This window comes from Metopolophium dirhodum, chromosome 1 (genome assembly GCF_019925205.1).
Source record: "Metopolophium dirhodum isolate CAU chromosome 1, ASM1992520v1, whole genome shotgun sequence".
Lineage (NCBI taxonomy): Eukaryota > Metazoa > Arthropoda > Insecta > Hemiptera > Aphididae > Metopolophium > Metopolophium dirhodum.
Window position 1 is genome coordinate 126,959,375 of NC_083560.1, and position 17,396 is coordinate 126,976,770.

The 17,396-nt window shown below is 29.1% G+C and overlaps 1 pseudogene; it reads left to right on the forward strand.

The window, feature by feature from the left end:
* The first annotated feature begins 493 nt into the window (after positions 1–493).
* Positions 494–17,181, forward strand: LOC132932723 (uncharacterized; annotated as a pseudogene).
* Positions 17,182–17,396: the final 215 nt, after the last annotated feature.

A 17,396-nucleotide genomic window follows, 5' to 3' on the forward strand; every position in this document is an offset into this window, starting at 1 on the left:
TAATAAATAACATTGCATTTACTGTTCTAATTTGACTACTTACTATTTTATTTCAAATCATTATTCTGGATCCCTGAATGGGCTGCACGTAACAATGTGCTTATTGGACGAACTTGAAACTTGTTTGTTATGTCTATATTGTATTTATCGTTTGTTGCAATAAATTATACTTTTAATCTTAATTTTAAGTGTATGATGTGTCATTGTAATACATATTTAATAGTTTTAGATTCCCGCCATATCACGGTTTATCATAATTCACATTTTGTAAACATTCACCTCTTAGATAAGAGAATTTCGGCCATTTTGTCGGCTTCATAATTATTATTACATAGTAGGAATAGGGAGTCGGCTACTCGGCTCTAGTATTTTTATGTATATATGAGTATACGTTACTGATTTATAATCCAAGACCGTGATTACAGCCTACATGGGCTACAGGCATTGATAATAAAGATATCTTTATTATCTATGGCTACAGGAGTTCCGCTTATCACAAGTTGGTTGTCTTTTGTTTTCGTAGTTTTCGTGATGGAGTATTATTTTTTTTTATCGTGTGTGTTTGTCTGGCTAAATAATAATAATTAGGTATATTTACTTTTCAGACATTCATTTTTAATATTACGAATAATATCTCATCAAATTTGTGACTGTGAAATCAAAAATTTATGTTTTTCTTGGTTTCATTCATGTGCTTTGTACAGTACTCGGCGAGATTGTAGTAGACATATTACATATGTAATATACTTGAAGCATACTATACCTTTAAAAAATACGACACGCGATACCTAACCACCCAACTATTCTATGGATGACTGGATTAACTACCACGAGAAAACTTACACCTCAAAACACAATCATCGGCCTATAGGAGACCGGAATACAGGTGTCGTATACATTTCAAGACTGAGTGATCGAGGCTACCCATGTCCATTGATCGAGTTCTCTTTTCTAAGTGCCAACTGCATACAATACAGATAACTGTCTATTGATAAAGATAACTTCAATATCCGACTTGTCAAATTGGTCTCGGTGGTTGCACTTGTATATTAATTATTTTCACTATATTTTTGATAATAATATATAACACTACGTTTTAAAAATGCATAAGTGTATAGAGTGCTTCAATACATCCAGTAACACCAAGGTCAATCGTCCAGGAGTTATTTATCATGAGCGAGTATCAAATTGGTTCTAAAAATTTACTCGCTCAAACTGTTGTGAAAAAACCGCACATGCATTTTTGAATCATATTATTGGCATGATTCATTATCCTGGTACGGGATACTGTGAAATAATTTTGAACCCATTTAACTAAATAATTTCTACTTTGTGTTTCTATTCTTAACCTAACATTAGCAATTTATTGTGTATTCATTAATATTTGTTTTAATATAGAATTCCCAAGAATGAATATATGAGAAGAAAATGGCTATAAGTTTTTGGAATTGATCGTTTGTCACGATTGGAAACGTATATGCAGTGATAATTTTTTAGAAGAAAACTAAGAGCCAGGAAAAAAGCGATTTTTTTTTTTCAAATACTATTCTCCAACCTTATGATCAAAATGGTTTTCCTTCTAAGTAATACTTCTGGATCTCTATAATTTAATTTTTAATTTTCAATAGTATTTTTATTTTTTTATAGTTATGTTACTCAAAGTAATGTTGTTGAAACTGGGAATTATGTAATTTTACCAATGGAAAAAAATATTATAAAGTGAGTTAATGAAAATTACAGACTAGATTTTGTTTTTACAATTATTTGAAAATCTAGAAAATTGGTTTATTATGATGAAAGTGATTGCATAGAATCTGAATTTTACAGAGAGGAACATATTGGAAATGCTGTTGTAAATAATTTTAAACCAAGACGGTCATCTAGACTTATTATAAACAATGAAGATATGAGTAATAAAAATATGTCGGTCAGTAAATAAGTATTAATATTTATAATAAACATGGTCAATACAGTCTAATATCTTTAATTTTTTATGATTTTCCATGCTTTCCTTATTCAATATGTAGGGCCTTAGTCTTCAACCTCCTGGTTTCTCTTCTTTAGTACCTAAATTAGTGCCTCTCATTAGACATCAGTAATATACTTGTCCACTTATATTTATAAAATAGTTAGTAGTTTGACCATCAATGCGTGTACTCTTTTCGGAAGACTCTCGGGATATATTTTCTAGCCACTGTTAGTGTATTTTTAGGAAATATCTACTGTAATTAATCGGGGATCTTTGTGATTCATTTAAGCATTTAACTAGTGTCATGGTCTTTTGTGAAAAGAAAACCAGTCCTACTATTTTTCTGAATTTCCAACCAAGACACAGTAACTGCATCCTATTGTAACGTCTTTGGTTGATTTATGCTACTATGAGTTTCGTTGGTAATCCAGAAAAATAGTAAACCAGATAAAAAAAAGTTTCTTGTAAAAATGAGTTACAACAGTTTTTGTTGCGGCAGTCAATATATAAATTACATAATTATTCCCTTTCATTTTACTTGACGGTATGAATTTCTATTTTAAAATAGCAACTGAACATTTTTGATATACTTTAATGCGTACATAATATAAAGCAATATTTTGTAAAATATAAAATCAAAATGATCAACTACTAACGCCCAAAAAAAAGCTGTGTGTATATTTACTATAAGAAAATAATCATCGTGTAGGTTGTTCATTATATCATAATATACGAATAAATTTGAACACACAACTTGTTTTGCATCATTTACTTTACAGCAAACGAGGCTTACACCTGAACAATATTGCAATGGTTGGGAAAGGTTAGCTGGGTTATCAAGTGTACTATAGTAGTGAGTAGTATTCTGATTCTATGTTATTCACAACCAGGACTCTGTAGTTCGTTATTTTGGTTACAAAGACATGGAAGGATCCATACCCTCTAGTTTCTACAAAAAATAGTCTTTAGACTATCTTAAGTATATAGACTCTACACAAACTAGACTATTGAATGTTATGTCACTAAAATACGTATATAGCTCATATTATATTTTAATTTGTACTTAATAATTGGCAACCTAGCTGTTTCTAATATTAATATATTTTTTTAATATGAATGATGTGTTTAAATTTTAAAGGACCATACTTTAGGATCTGGATTACGATGTTCCTTTCAAAACTGCTTTAACAGGCTTTCAATGAATCTTAGTCTCTTAGGCTATTCTAAGGATTTCAAGCTGAGAAATAAGTGGATAGAAAAATGTGGAGTATAAAAAGATCCTGCTAAAATACTAATAAATAGAACAAGAGTTTGTAATACTCATTTTGAACCCGATTGTTTCAAGAATACTGAATTAAAGAACAGATTAAAACCAGGCGCTGTTCGTTCCTTATTTTTAGATAATGGTAAGAAAAAAATTAATTATTTGTTATTTTATTTTGTATTAACTTTTTAATTATTAATTAGCATTCTGTTATTATATGAGTGTAATAAAACTATGTCGGTCAGTAAATAAGTATTAATATTTATAATAAACATGGTCAATACAGTCTAATATCTTTAATTTTTTATGATTTTCCATGCTTTCCTTATTCAATATGTAGGGCCTTAGTCTTCAACCTCCTGGTTTCTCTTCTTTAGTACCTAAATTATTGCCTCTCATTAGACATCAGTAATATACTTGTCCACTTATATTTATAAAATAGTTAGTAGTTTGACCATCAATGCGTGTACTCTTTTCGGAAGACTCTCGGGATATATTTTCTAGCCACTGTTAGTGTATTTTTAGGAAATATCTACTGTAATTAATCGGGGATCTTTGTGATTCATTTAAGCATTTAACTAGTGTCATGGTCTTTTGTGAAAAGAAAACCAGTCCTACTATTTTTCTGAATTTCCAACCAAGACACAGTAACTGCATCCTATTGTAACGTCTTTGGTTGATTTATGCTACTATGAGTTTCGTTGGTAATCCAGAAAAATAGTAAACCAGATAAAAAAAAGTTTCTTGTAAAAATGAGTTACAACAGTTTTTGTTGGGCAGTCAATATATAAATTACATAATTATTCCCTTTCATTTTACTTGACGGTATGAATTTCTATTTTAAAATAGCAACTGAACATTTTTGATATACTTTAATGCGTACATAATATAAAGCAATATTTTGTAAAATATAAAATCAAAATGATCAACTACTAACGCCCAAAAAAAGCTGTGTGTATATTTACTATAAGAAAATAATCATCGTGTAGGTTGTTCATTATATCATAATATACGAATAAATTTGAACACACAACTTGTTTTGCATCATTTACTTTACAGCAAACGAGGCTTACACCTGAACAATATTGCAATGGTTGGGAAAGGTTAGCTGGGTTATCAAGTGTACTATAGTAGTGAGTAGTATTCTGATTCTATGTTATTCACAACCAGGACTCTGTAGTTCGTTATTTTGGTTACAAAGACATGGAAGGATCCATACCCTCTAGTTTCTACAAAAAATAGTCTTTAGACTATCTTAAGTATATAGACTCTACACAAACTAGACTATTGAATGTTATGTCACTAAAATACGTATATAGCTCATATTATATTTTAATTTGTACTTAATAATTGGCAACCTAGCTGTTTCTAATATTAATATATTTTTTTAATATGAATTATGTGTTTAAATTTTAAAGGACCATACTTTAGGATCTGGATTACGATGTTCCGTTCAAAACTGCTTTAACAGGCTTTCAAAGAATCTTAGTCTCTTAGGCTATTCTAAGGATTTCAAGCTGAGAAATAAGTGGATAGAAAAATGTGGAATAGAGAAAGATCCTGCTAAAATACTAATAAATAGAACAAGAGTTTGTAATACTCATTTTGAACCCGATTGTTTCAAGAATACTGAATTAAAGAACAGATTAAAACCAGGCGCTGTTCATTCCTTATTTTTTGATAATGGTAAGATAAAAATTAATTATTTGTTATTTTATTTTGTATTAACTTTTTAATTATTAATTAGCATTCTGTTATTATATGAGTGTAATAAAACTATGTCGGTCAGTAAATAAGTATTAATATTTATAATAAACATGGTCAATACAGTCTAATATCTTTAATTTTTTATGATTTTCCATGCTTTCCTTATTCAATATGTAGGGCCTTAGTCTTCAACCTCCTGGTTTCTCTTCTTTAGTACCTAAATTATTGCCTCTCATTAGACATCAGTAATATACTTGTCCACTTATATTTATAAAATAGTTAGTAGTTTGACCATCAATGCGTGTACTCTTTTCGGAAGACTCTCGGGATATATTTTCTAGCCACTGTTAGTGTATTTTTAGGAAATATCTACTGTAATTAATCGGGGATCTTTGTGATTCATTTAAGCATTTAACTAGTGTCATGGTCTTTTGTGAAAAGAAAACCAGTCCTACTATTTTTCTGAATTTCCAACCAAGACACAGTAACTGCATCCTATTGTAACGTCTTTGGTTGATTTATGCTACTATGAGTTTCGTTGGTAATCCAGAAAAATAGTAAACCAGATAAAAAAAAGTTTCTTGTAAAAATGAGTTACAACAGTTTTTGTTGGGCAGTCAATATATAAATTACATAATTATTCCCTTTCATTTTACTTGACGGTATGAATTTCTATTTTAAAATAGCAACTGAACATTTTTGATATACTTTAATGCGTACATAATATAAAGCAATATTTTGTAAAATATAAAATCAAAATGATCAACTACTAACGCCCAAAAAAAGCTGTGTGTATATTTACTATAAGAAAATAATCATCGTGTAGGTTGTTCATTATATCATAATATACGAATAAATTTGAACACACAACTTGTTTTGCATCATTTACTTTACAGCAAACGAGGCTTACACCTGAACAATATTGCAATGGTTGGGAAAGGTTAGCTGGGTTATCAAGTGTACTATAGTAGTGAGTAGTATTCTGATTCTATGTTATTCACAACCAGGACTCTGTAGTTCGTTATTTTGGTTACAAAGACATGGAAGGATCCATACCCTCTAGTTTCTACAAAAAATAGTCTTTAGACTATCTTAAGTATATAGACTCTACACAAACTAGACTATTGAATGTTATGTCACTAAAATACGTATATAGCTCATATTATATTTTAATTTGTACTTAATAATTGGCAACCTAGCTGTTTCTAATATTAATATATTTTTTTAATATGAATTATGTGTTTAAATTTTAAAGGACCATACTTTAGGATCTGGATTACGATGTTCCGTTCAAAACTGCTTTAACAGGCTTTCAAAGAATCTTAGTCTCTTAGGCTATTCTAAGGATTTCAAGCTGAGAAATAAGTGGATAGAAAAATGTGGAATAGAGAAAGATCCTGCTAAAATACTAATAAATAGAACAAGAGTTTGTAATACTCATTTTGAACCCGATTGTTTCAAGAATACTGAATTAAAGAACAGATTAAAACCAGGCGCTGTTCATTCCTTATTTTTTGATAATGGTAAGATAAAAATTAATTATTTGTTATTTTATTTTGTATTAACTTTTTAATTATTAATTAGCATTCTGTTATTATATGAGTGTAATAAAACTATGTCGGTCAGTAAATAAGTATTAATATTTATAATAAACATGGTCAATACAGTCTAATATCTTTAATTTTTTATGATTTTCCATGCTTTCCTTATTCAATATGTAGGGCCTTAGTCTTCAACCTCCTGGTTTCTCTTCTTTAGTACCTAAATTAGTGCCTCTCATTAGACATCAGTAATATACTTGTCCACTTATATTTATAAAATAGTTAGTAGTTTGACCATCAATGCGTGTACTCTTTTCGGAAGACTCTCGGGATATATTTTCTAGCCACTGTTAGTGTATTTTTAGGAAATATCTACTGTAATTAATCGGGGATCTTTGTGATTCATTTAAGCATTTAACTAGTGTCATGGTCTTTTGTGAAAAGAAAACCAGTCCTACTATTTTTCTGAATTTCCAACCAAGACACAGTAACTGCATCCTATTGTAACGTCTTTGGTTGATTTATGCTACTATGAGTTTCGTTGGTAATCCAGAAAAATAGTAAACCAGATAAAAAAAAGTTTCTTGTAAAAATGAGTTACAACAGTTTTTGTTGGGCAGTCAATATATAAATTACATAATTATTCCCTTTCATTTTACTTGACGGTATGAATTTCTATTTTAAAATAGCAACTGAACATTTTTGATATACTTTAATGCGTACATAATATAAAGCAATATTTTGTAAAATATAAAATCAAAATGATCAACTACTAACGCCCAAAAAAAGCTGTGTGTATATTTACTATAAGAAAATAATCATCGTGTAGGTTGTTCATTATATCATAATATACGAATAAATTTGAACACACAACTTGTTTTGCATCATTTACTTTACAGCAAACGAGGCTTACACCTGAACAATATTGCAATGGTTGGGAAAGGTTAGCTGGGTTATCAAGTGTACTATAGTAGTGAGTAGTATTCTGATTCTATGTTATTCACAACCAGGACTCTGTAGTTCGTTATTTTGGTTACAAAGACATGGAAGGATCCATACCCTCTAGTTTCTACAAAAAATAGTCTTTAGACTATCTTAAGTATATAGACTCTACACAAACTAGACTATTGAATGTTATGTCACTAAAATACGTATATAGCTCATATTATATTTTAATTTGTACTTAATAATTGGCAACCTAGCTGTTTCTAATATTAATATATTTTTTTAATATGAATTATGTGTTTAAATTTTAAAGGACCATACTTTAGGATCTGGATTACGATGTTCCGTTCAAAACTGCTTTAACAGGCTTTCAAAGAATCTTAGTCTCTTAGGCTATTCTAAGGATTTCAAGCTGAGAAATAAGTGGATAGAAAAATGTGGAATAGAGAAAGATCCTGCTAAAATACTAATAAATAGAACAAGAGTTTGTAATACTCATTTTGAACCCGATTGTTTCAAGAATACTGAATTAAAGAACAGATTAAAACCAGGCGCTGTTCATTCCTTATTTTTTGATAATGGTAAGATAAAAATTAATTATTTGTTATTTTATTTTGTATTAACTTTTTAATTATTAATTAGCATTCTGTTATTATATGAGTGTAATAAAACTATGTCGGTCAGTAAATAAGTATTAATATTTATAATAAACATGGTCAATACAGTCTAATATCTTTAATTTTTTATGATTTTCCATGCTTTCCTTATTCAATATGTAGGGCCTTAGTCTTCAACCTCCTGGTTTCTCTTCTTTAGTACCTAAATTAGTGCCTCTCATTAGACATCAGTAATATACTTGTCCACTTATATTTATAAAATAGTTAGTAGTTTGACCATCAATGCGTGTACTCTTTTCGGAAGACTCTCGGGATATATTTTCTAGCCACTGTTTGTGTATTTTTAGGAAATATCTACTGTAATTAATCGGGGATCTTTGTGATTCATTTAAGCATTTAACTAGTGTCATGGTCTTTTGTGAAAAGAAAACCAGTCCTACTATTTTTCTGAATTTCCAACCAAGACACAGTAACTGCATCCTATTGTAACGTCTTTGGTTGATTTATGCTACTATGAGTTTCGTTGGTAATCCAGAAAAATAGTAAACCAGATAAAAAAAAGTTTCTTGTAAAAATGAGTTACAACAGTTTTTGTTGCGGCAGTCAATATATAAATAACATAATTATTCCCTTTCATTTTACTTGACGGTATGAATTTCTATTTTAAAATAGCAACTGAACATTTTTGATATACTTTAATGCGTACATAATATAAAGCAATATTTTGTAAAATATAAAATCAAAATGATCAACTACTAACGCCCAAAAAAAGCTGTGTGTATATTTACTATAAGAAAATAATCATCGTGTAGGTTGTTCATTATATCATAATATACGAATAAATTTGAACACACAACTTGTTTTGCATCATATACTTTACAGCAAACGAGGCTTACACCTGAACAATATTGCAATGGTTGGGAAAGGTTAGCTGGGTTATCAAGTGTACTATAGTAGTGAGTAGTATTCTGATTCTATGTTACTCACAACCAGTACTCTGTAGTTCGTTATTTTGGTTACAAAGACATGGAAGGATCTATACCCTCTAGTTTCTACAAAAAATAGTCTTTAGACTATCTTAAGTATATAGACTCTACACAAACTAGACTATTGAATGTTATGTCACTAAAATACGTATATAGCTCATATTATATTTTAATTTGTACTTAATAATTGGCAACCTAGCTGTTTCTAATATTAATATATTTTTTTAATATGAATTATGTGTTTAAATTTTAAAGGACCATACTTTAGGATCTGGAGTACGATGTTCCGTTCAAAACTGCTTTAACAGGCTTTCAAAGAATCTTAGTCTCTTAGGCTATTCTAAGGATTTCAAGCTGAGAAATAAGTGGATAGAAAAATGTGGAATATAAAAAGGTCCTGCTAAAATACTAATAAATAGAACAAGAGTTTGTAATACTCATTTTGAACCCGATTGTTTCAAGAATACTGAATTAAAGAACAGATTAAAACCAGGCGCTGTTCGTTCCTTATTTTTAGATAATGGTAAGAAAAAAATTAATTATTTGTTATTTTATTTTGTATTAACTTTATAATTATTAATTAGCATTCTGTTATTATATGAGTGTAATAAAACTATGTCGGTCAGTAAATAAGTATTAATATTTATAATAAACATGGTCAATACAGTCTAATATCTTTAATTTTTTATGATTTTCCATGCTTTCCTTATTCAATATGTAGGGCCTTAGTCTTCAACCTCCTGGTTTCTCTTCTTTAGTACCTAAATTAGTGCCTCTCATTAGACATCAGTAATATACTTGTCCACTTATATTTATAAAATAGTTAGTAGTTTGACCATCAATGCGTGTACTCTTTTCGGAAGACTCTCGGGATATATTTTCTAGCCACTGTTAGTGTATTTTTAGGAAATATCTACTGTAATTAATCGGGGATCTTTGTGATTCATTTAAGCATTTAACTAGTGTCATGGTCTTTTGTGAAAAGAAAACCAGTCCTACTATTTTTCTGAATTTCCAACCAAGACACAGTAACTGCATCCTATTGTAACGTCTTTGGTTGATTTATGCTACTATGAGTTTCGTTGGTAATCCAGAAAAATAGTAAACCAGATAAAAAAAAGTTTCTTGTAAAAATGAGTTACAACAGTTTTTGTTGGGCAGTCAATATATAAATTACATAATTATTCCCTTTCATTTTACTTGACGGTATGAATTTCTATTTTAAAATAGCAACTAAACATTTTTGATATACTTTAATGCGTACATAATATAAAGCAATATTTTGTAAAATATAAAATCAAAATGATCAACTACTAACGCCCAAAAAAAGCTGTGTGTATATTTACTATAAGAAAATAATCATCGTGTAGGTTGTTCATTATATCATAATATACGAATAAATTTGAACACACAACTTGTTTTGCATCATTTACTTTACAGCAAACGAGGCTTACACCTGAACAATATTGCAATGGTTGGGAAAGGTTAGCTGGGTTATCAAGTGTACTATAGTAGTGAGTAGTATTCTGATTCTATGTTATTCACAACCAGGACTCTGTAGTTCGTTATTTTGGTTACAAAGACATGGAAGGATCCATACCCTCTAGTTTCTACAAAAAATAGTCTTTAGACTATCTTAAGTATATAGACTCTACACAAACTAGACTATTGAATGTTATGTCACTAAAATACGTATATAGCTCATATTATATTTTAATTTGTACTTAATAATTGGCAACCTAGCTGTTTCTAATATTAATATATTTTTTTAATATGAATTATGTGTTTAAATTTTAAAGGACCATACTTTAGGATCTGGATTACGATGTTCCGTTCAAAACTGCTTTAACAGGCTTTCAAAGAATCTTAGTCTCTTAGGCTATTCTAAGGATTTCAAGCTGAGAAATAAGTGGATAGAAAAATGTGGAATAGAGAAAGATCCTGCTAAAATACTAATAAATAGAACAAGAGTTTGTAATACTCATTTTGAACCCGATTGTTTCAAGAATACTGAATTAAAGAACAGATTAAAACCAGGCGCTGTTCATTCCTTATTTTTTGATAATGGTAAGATAAAAATTAATTATTTGTTATTTTATTTTGTATTAACTTTTTAATTATTAATTAGCATTCTGTTATTATATGAGTGTAATAAAACTATGTCGGTCAGTAAATAAGTATTAATATTTATAATAAACATGGTCAATACAGTCTAATATCTTTAATTTTTTATGATTTTCCATGCTTTCCTTATTCAATATGTAGGGCCTTAGTCTTCAACCTCCTGGTTTCTCTTCTTTAGTACCTAAATTATTGCCTCTCATTAGACATCAGTAATATACTTGTCCACTTATATTTATAAAATAGTTAGTAGTTTGACCATCAATGCGTGTACTCTTTTCGGAAGACTTTCGGGATATATTTTCTAGCCACTGTTAGTGTATTTTTAGGAAATATCTACTGTAATTAATCGGGGATCTTTGTGATTCATTTAAGCATTTAACTAGTGTCATGGTCTTTTGTGAAAAGAAAACCAGTCCTACTATTTTTCTGAATTTCCAACCAAGACACAGTAACTGCATCCTATTGTAACGTCTTTGGTTGATTTATGCTACTATGAGTTTCGTTGGTAATCCAGAAAAATAGTAAACCAGATAAAAAAAAGTTTCTTGTAAAAATGAGTTACAACAGTTTTTGTTGCGGCAGTCAATATATAAATTACATAATTATTCCCTTTCATTTTACTTGACGGTATGAATTTCTATTTTAAAATAGCAACTGAACATTTTTGATATACTTTAATGCGTACATAATATAAAGCAATATTTTGTAAAATATAAAATCAAAATGATCAACTACTAACGCCCAAAAAAAGCTGTGTGTATATTTACTATAAGAAAATAATCATCGTGTAGGTTGTTCATTATATCATAATATACGAATAAATTTGAACACACAACTTGTTTTGCATCATATACTTTACAGCAAACGAGGCTTACACCTGAACAATATTGCAATGGTTGGGAAAGGTTAGCTGGGTTATCAAGTGTACTATAGTAGTGAGTAGTATTCTGATTCTATGTTACTCACAACCAGTACTCTGTAGTTCGTTATTTTGGTTACAAAGACATGGAAGGATCCATACCCTCTAGTTTCTACAAAAAATAGTCTTTAGACTATCTTAAGTATATAGACTCTACACAAACTAGACTATTGAATGTTATGTCACTAAAATACGTATATAGCTCATATTATATTTTATTTTGTACTTAATAATTGGCAACCTAGCTGTTTCTAATATTAATATATTTTTTTAATATGAATGATGTGTTTAAATTTTAAAGGACCATACTTTAGGATCTGGATTACGATGTTCCGTTCAAAACTGCTTTAACAGGCTTTCAAAGAATCTTAGTCTCTTAGGCTATTCTAAGGATTTCAAGCTGAGAAATAAGTGGATAGAAAAATGTGGAGTATAAAAAGATCCTGCTAAAATACTAATAAATAGAACAAGAGTTTGTAATACTCATTTTGAACCCGATTGTTTCAAGAATACTGAATTAAAGAACAGATTAAAACCAGGCGCTGTTCGTTCCTTATTTTTAGATAATGGTAAGAAAAAAATTAATTATTTGTTATTTTATTTTGTATTAACTTTTTAATTATTAATTAGCATTCTGTTATTATATGAGTGTAATAAAACTATGTCGGTCAGTAAATAAGTATTAATATTTATAATAAACATGGTCAATACAGTCTAATATCTTTAATTTTTTATGATTTTCCATGCTTTCCTTATTCAATATGTAGGGCCTTAGTCTTCAACCTCCTGGTTTCTCTTCTTTAGTACCTAAATTATTGCCTCTCATTAGACATCAGTAATATACTTGTCCACTTATATTTATAAAATAGTTAGTAGTTTGACCATCAATGCGTGTACTCTTTTCGGAAGACTCTCGGGATATATTTTCTAGCCACTGTTAGTGTATTTTTAGGAAATATCTACTGTAATTAATCGGGGATCTTTGTGATTCATTTAAGCATTTAACTAGTGTCATGGTCTTTTGTGAAAAGAAAACCAGTCCTACTATTTTTCTGAATTTCCAACCAAGACACAGTAACTGCATCCTATTGTAACGTCTTTGGTTGATTTATGCTACTATGAGTTTTGTTGGTAATCCAGAAAAATAGTAAACCAGATAAAAAAAAGTTTCTTGTAAAAATGAGTTACAACAGTTTTTGTTGGGCAGTCAATATATAAATTACATAATTATTCCCTTTCATTTTACTTGACGGTATGAATTTCTATTTTAAAATAGCAACTGAACATTTTTGATATACTTTAATGCGTACATAATATAAAGCAATATTTTGTAAAATATAAAATCAAAATGATCAACTACTAACGCCCAAAAAAAGCTGTGTGTATATTTACTATAAGAAAATAATCATCGTGTAGGTTGTTCATTATATCATAATATACGAATAAATTTGAACACACAACTTGTTTTGCATCATTTACTTTACAGCAAACGAGGCTTACACCTGAACAATATTGCAATGGTTGGGAAAGGTTAGCTGGGTTATCAAGTGTACTATAGTAGTGAGTAGTATTCTGATTCTATGTTATTCACAACCAGGACTCTGTAGTTCGTTATTTTGGTTACAAAGACATGGAAGGATCCATACCCTCTAGTTTCTTCAAAAAATAGTCTTTAGACTATCTTAAGTATATAGACTCTACACAAACTAGACTATTGAATGTTATGTCACTAAAATACGTATATAGCTCATATTATATTTTAATTTGTACTTAATAATTGGCAACCTAGCTGTTTCTAATATTAATATATTTTTTTAATATGAATTATGTGTTTAAATTTTAAAGGACCATACTTTAGGATCTGGATTACGATGTTCCGTTCAAAACTGCTTTAACAGGCTTTCAAAGAATCTTAGTCTCTTAGGCTATTCTAAGGATTTCAAGCTGAGAAATAAGTGGATAGAAAAATGTGGAATAGAGAAAGATCCTGCTAAAATACTAATAAATAGAACAAGAGTTTGTAATACTCATTTTGAACCCGATTGTTTCAAGAATACTGAATTAAAGAACAGATTAAAACCAGGCGCTGTTCATTCCTTATTTTTTGATAATGGTAAGATAAAAATTAATTATTTGTTATTTTATTTTGTATTAACTTTTTAATTATTAATTAGCATTCTGTTATTATATGAGTGTAATAAAACTATGTCGGTCAGTAAATAAGTATTAATATTTATAATAAACATGGTCAATACAGTCTAATATCTTTAATTTTTTATGATTTTCCATGCTTTCCTTATTCAATATGTAGGGCCTTAGTCTTCAACCTCCTGGTTTCTCTTCTTTAGTACCTAAATTAGTGCCTCTCATTAGACATCAGTAATATACTTGTCCACTTATATTTATAAAATAGTTAGTAGTTTGACCATCAATGCGTGTACTCTTTTCGGAAGACTCTCGGGATATATTTTCTAGCCACTGTTAGTGTATTTTTAGGAAATATCTACTGTAATTAATCGGGGATCTTTGTGATTCATTTAAGCATTTAACTAGTGTCATGGTCTTTTGTGAAAAGAAAACCAGTCCTACTATTTTTCTGAATTTCCAACCAAGACACAGTAACTGCATCCTATTGTAACGTCTTTGGTTGATTTATGCTACTATGAGTTTCGTTGGTAATCCAGAAAAATAGTAAACCAGATAAAAAAAAGTTTCTTGTAAAAATGAGTTACAACAGTTTTTGTTGCGGCAGTCAATATATAAATTACATAATTATTCCCTTTCATTTTACTTGACGGTATGAATTTCTATTTTAAAATAGCAACTGAACATTTTTGATATACTTTAATGCGTACATAATATAAAGCAATATTTTGTAAAATATAAAATCAAAATGATCAACTACTAACGCCCAAAAAAAGCTGTGTGTATATTTACTATAAGAAAATAATCATCGTGTAGGTTGTTCATTATATCATAATATACGAATAAATTTGAACACACAACTTGTTTTGCATCATATACTTTACAGCAAACGAGGCTTACACCTGAACAATATTGCAATGGTTGGGAAAGGTTAGCTGGGTTATCAAGTGTACTATAGTAGTGAGTAGTATTCTGATTCTATGTTACTCACAACCAGTACTCTGTAGTTCGTTATTTTGGTTACAAAGACATGGAAGGATCTATACCCTCTAGTTTCTACAAAAAATAGTCTTTAGACTATCTTAAGTATATAGACTCTACACAAACTAGACTATTGAATGTTATGTCACTAAAATACGTATATAGCTCATATTATATTTTAATTTGTACTTAATAATTGGCAACCTAGCTGTTTCTAATATTAATATATTTTTTTAATATGAATTATGTGTTTAAATTTTAAAGGACCATACTTTAGGATCTGGAGTACGATGTTCCGTTCAAAACTGCTTTAACAGGCTTTCAAAGAATCTTAGTCTCTTAGGCTATTCTAAGGATTTCAAGCTGAGAAATAAGTGGATAGAAAAATGTGGAATATAAAAAGGTCCTGCTAAAATACTAATAAATAGAACAAGAGTTTGTAATACTCATTTTGAACCCGATTGTTTCAAGAATACTGAATTAAAGAACAGATTAAAACCAGGCGCTGTTCGTTCCTTATTTTTAGATAATGGTAAGAAAAAAATTAATTATTTGTTATTTTATTTTGTATTAATTTTATAATTATTAATTAGCATTCTGTTATTATATGAGTGTAATAAAACTATGTCGGTCAGTAAATAAGTATTAATATTTATAATAAACATGGTCAATACAGTCTAATATCTTTAATTTTTTATGATTTTCCATGCTTTCCTTATTCAATATGTAGGGCCTTAGTCTTCAACCTCCTGGTTTCTCTTCTTTAGTACCTAAATTAGTGCCTCTCATTAGACATCAGTAATATACTTGTCCACTTATATTTATAAAATAGTTAGTAGTTTGACCATCAATGCGTGTACTCTTTTCGGAAGACTCTCGGGATATATTTTCTAGCCACTGTTAGTGTATTTTTAGGAAATATCTACTGTAATTAATCGGGGATCTTTGTGATTCATTTAAGCATTTAACTAGTGTCATGGTCTTTTGTGAAAAGAAAACCAGTCCTACTATTTTTCTGAATTTCCAACCAAGACACAGTAATTGCATCCTATTGTAACGTCTTTGGTTGATTAATGCTACTATGAGTTTCGTTGGTAATCCAGAAAAATAGTAAACCAGATAAAAAAAAGTTTCTTGTAAAAATGAGTTACAACAGTTTTTGTTGCGGCAGTCAATGTATAAATTACATAATTATTCCCTTTCATTTTACTTGACGGTATGAATTTCTATTTTAAAATAGCAACTGAACATTTTTGATATACTTTAATGCGTACATAATATAAAGCAATATTTTGTAAAATATAAAATCAAAATGATCAACTACTAACGCCCAAAAAAAGCTGTGTGTATATTTACTATAAGAAAATAATCATCGTGTAGGTTGTTCATTATATCATAATATACGAATAAATTTGAACACACAACTTGTTTTGCATCATATACTTTACAGCAAACGAGGCTTACACCTGAACAATATTGCAATGGTTGGGAAAGGTTAGCTGGGTTATCAAGTGTACTATAGTAGTGAGTAGTATTCTGATTCTATGTTACTCACAACCAGTACTCTGTAGTTCGTTATTTTGGTTACAAAGACATGGAAGGATCTATACCCTCTAGTTTCTACAAAAAATAGTCTTTAGACTATCTTAAGTATATAGACTCTACACAAACTAGACTATTGAATGTTATGTCACTAAAATACGTATATAGCTCATATTATATTTTAATTTGTACTTAATAATTGGCAACCTAGCTGTTTCTAATATTAATATATTTTTTTAATATGAATTATGTGTTTAAATTTTAAAGGACCATACTTTAGGATCTGGAGTACGATGTTCCGTTCAAAACTGCTTTAACAGGCTTTCAAAGAATCTTAGTCTCTTAGGCTATTCTAAGGATTTCAAGCTGAGAAATAAGTGGATAGAAAAATGTGGAATATAAAAAGGTCCTGCTAAAATACTAATAAATAGAACAAGAGTTTGTAATACTCATTTTGAACCCGATTGTTTCAAGAATACTGAATTAAAGAACAGATTAAAACCAGGCGCTGTTCGTTCCTTATTTTTAGATAATGGTAAGAAAAAAATTAATTATTTGTTATTTTATTTTGTATTAATTTTATAATTATTAATTAGCATTCTGTTATTATATGAGTGTAATAAAACTATGTCGGTCAGTAAATAAGTATTAATATT